The sequence below is a fragment of the Halyomorpha halys genome, unplaced genomic scaffold (genome assembly GCF_000696795.3).
Source record: "Halyomorpha halys isolate HHAL.00 unplaced genomic scaffold, Hhal_1.1 Scaffold173.1, whole genome shotgun sequence".
NCBI classification, from domain to species: Eukaryota; Metazoa; Arthropoda; class Insecta; order Hemiptera; family Pentatomidae; genus Halyomorpha; species Halyomorpha halys.
In genome coordinates this window covers 297,659-301,389 of record NW_027108878.1, presented here as the reverse complement: position 1 = coordinate 301,389, position 3,731 = coordinate 297,659, and the positions used below count along the sequence as shown (strand labels likewise).

Here is a 3,731-nt window from a genome sequence, read left to right as displayed (position 1 = left end):
AATATATATATATACAAATGTGAAATAAGTGTGTGGCAAACAGGCTTACAAATGGTGCTAAATGCAGAGTCCTGGTTTAAGGAGAAGTATCTGAAGCCTCTGAAGTCACAATAGGTCTGAGACAATGATATGGACTCTCACCAATGCTGTTCAACTTAGCCATAGAAAAAGTGATTAGAAGAGCATCACGCGAAAATGGTGAGGTGCTTCTTGAAATGAAACATAAAAACCCGGCCGACGCTAAGTCCTAGGAAGTAACCAAGATGGCATGGAAAGATCTTTGCGAGTCTCTAATTAGAAAAACAGAGGAAATTAGCTTGCAAATAGATGAAGACGAAACAAAGTATATGATTGTTAGCCGAAAGATCTACTATAACATGGTCTGCATGGATGGCAATTGGTTTCCGAAAGTAGACAGTTTCAAATACCTCGGCTTCACTATAACCTCAATAAACGATCAACAGACTGAGATAGAACAGCGTATAAATTGTGCCAACAGAGCCTTCTTCCCAAAGAAAGTCAAGAATACTGAAATCGCAAAAAATCTCTAAAATCTGAAGTTAAACTGGCAGATAAAGCCAGCACTGATATACTAGGGCTCTAACAGGTACCACAGAAAGCAGAATCGAAAGATTTAAACGAAAAGTCCTCTGTACAATTACAGGAGCGATCTGGGATCAGAGCCTTAACACATGGAAGAGAAGAACAGATTGCTTGGATTAGTGAACTGCTTGAAGAAACTGGACAGTCAATATCTCATAATATGAAGGCAAGGAGGTTAAGATAGGCGGGACAATCCTGATAGATTGTTTCGAGCAGCATGAAACAATCTATCAGGACGCCTCAACACAACAATGAATGCCTTTATAGTTACCAACAGACAACGTGAGAAACTGAAAACCAGATGGGTAGATAGAATAAACAAAGATGCGAAAGAACTGCATACAGGATACAGGATGTATTAAAAAATCTTTACCGTTACAACTCATGAAGGGTTAGGGGTTCAGTACTTTGTAAGGAAGTAGTGTTATTAGACTAACTATTGTGTAAGAATTACGCTCGATCGCCAGTTTTTTACCCAATTAAGGGTACCCAATTTAGGAGTCTGGGTGGACCCCAAGAGGGCTTCAGAACCCATAGGAGTTGACTCATGGCTACAGTGTAATAGAAAACAATTTTCTGTCCAGCCGGATTCGAACTAGGATTCTTGGAGTTAGTAGCTATGCGCCATACCCCGTTGCTACCGCGCTCCCTACTGGTTGTATAGTCGACAATATTTAAAGGGTGCAGTTTGTTAGAAGGTTGTCCATATGCTTATTTACCCTCACCTCCAATTTTTTATAATTGAATCTACATGGAATGGACCATCAAAACACCAGATAAGTATCTCACTGTACACCCTCAAGTACCAATGGTAGAAAAATGTAGTTACCAATTCGAATTATGTAACCATACATAATGCAACCTATTAATTTCATGTTTTTCTGTTTTAGAGGGATCAAAAAAAAAAAGGTTGACTTAACCCACAATATCTCATTTTCAAATATGTCTGCAAAACTGAATTAAGCTATGAAATACATTTTAGTTCTGAAGAGTCGTATTTTTAATTTTAAGCTTAATCGACAGAGAGCAATATAAATAGATTTGTCAAAAATAATTTATTATAACCACAAAAAAATTATCTGTCGTTAAACCCTATCTTAATTACACCTTTAAATCTACATCTTCATACCTGATAAGACATAAATAATTAAAAACTAACCATCTAAATCTTCTTTACAGAGAGACCTTGAAAATTTGAAAAATAGTTTTCTCTAAAAAGCTGTGAATCTTGTTTATATCTATTAATTATTTTTTATGTTTGATAATTTAGTTAGCAGAAATTATTTAGCAAAATTAATTTTCTAGGTGTAATAATTGTATTTTCGAAAGGATCATTTTTTTTTTTTTTATCTTTTATACTTAGCATTCAATTGAATTGTAATCCAACTTTGTTTTTCATTTATTATACTAAAATTTGCTAACTCCTTACTGGTGATAATATTTTATGTTGGTAAAATAAAACGTCATATAACATTTATTTCTAAATGACCTTATTACAAGTAATGACATGATTTAAAATATTTAAAATTGAGTGATGAATTATAATAATTTATTACTTGATAATGAAACTCCTGGTTCATCGGTCAGATTGTTGTTGTTTTTATTTATTAATGAGAAATGCCTTCCTGAAACAATTTGGTTGCTGTGTGCTATTTACAAGATATTTCATTAGAGAATAGTGCAATATTTTACTAAATTTGTTTTAATTTTTTAAATGTTGATTATCTCTGTTCACTGATGAACTACTTTTTAATCTTTTTTCTAATTCTGTAATACTTGCATCAGTTAATTATCTTGAATTCTGTTCCATTGACCTATTGTATCGTCAAAACCTCATTTTAGTTGATACCTATTTAATATAAATATATTTATATTCACAAGCCTTGATTTTCTTCTTTTATGATTTGTTCATCGGACTTGAAACCTTCCACGAGAACTAACTTTAAATATTCTTTCCAAGAATATTGGAAGTTCAATTCAACTCAATTAAATTGCAAATTAACTAAACATATGGTATTAAACTACTAACTACTTGTTTTGATTTGTTGTTATATTCGTCTTAATACTACTAGAATTATGTTCAAAGATTATTATTCATGATCAGCCTGTGATAAGCCCAAAAAATTGTGAAAATTGATGATAAATCAAACTAAAATAAAGTGTTTTTATTTCTAAATTTAGTATGATTAATTTATATATAGTTATTCATATAGATTATTTTAATGTTAGTGAATGTGTATAATTTTTTTTTTTTCATATTTAATTTTGCCGTACAAATGCGTGATAGAAATCTGAAAAAAAATTAATTATATCTTTTTGTTGCAATAACCCTCTATTTCCCTCTTTTAAATTAAAAAGAATTAGTCTGTTTGAAGGATGCGAGATCATACACTTAGCTCCACAAATTTTCCACTGTGTAAAATTCTATAAATTGTCTTTGGTTAATTTCACAGATATATAAGTACCAATTTTTGCTTTACACTGCTACTAGTTGGAAACTGGCAACAAATTGCAACTTTGCTATCTTGAATGTTTTTCTTCAGAATTTGAAAATCATTCATCATATGTACAGCTTCTAAAATATCAAAATAAACCAGACTAAATTACCCAGAGTTTTGATTCTAATGATTTTTTTTGGTTGTACTATCCATTTTGAAGCAAGCAGAGTGAAAATTATTATACAAAATGTAGTAAACAGATCTTTTTTAGGATTTTTTTTTTTCATGTCCCAACAAAGTCGTTGGCTATATTGAAATTGCATTTCATCATCAGTGGCCTGACAAATATAAGTAAACAAATTTTCAGAAATTCTCCACAATTTTTCGCTAAGATTCTCTCCTTGTACCTATTGAAGTTTTGAGAGCTTAAAAGAATTTACTCTTGTTTAATTTATTTTTTTTATGACTATTATTATTATTATTTTAGTATTGAGAGTTATTCGAAATGAAGACTGAAATGTGCAAAATTTAAAAGTTCTCGGCTGGTCCATTTGAAAGTTAGAGAAATATTACCGGTTTTTGTCGGTTTCGTCTTACTCTGCTACAGTACAGTACATGTAAACTTACTTACAGTACTGTACATTACAGTATTATTGTTTAATTATTTTATAAACACTGAAGTATGATGAA

The 3,731-nt window shown here is 31.1% G+C and overlaps 1 protein-coding gene across 1 annotated transcript in view; it reads left to right on the top strand.

Annotated features, from left to right (window-relative positions):
• The window catches only part of LOC106679050 (uncharacterized), a 180,983-nt gene that overhangs the window by 62,734 nt on the left and 114,518 nt on the right, over nt 1–3,731 (top strand). The gene's annotated exons all lie outside the window — the stretch shown is intronic.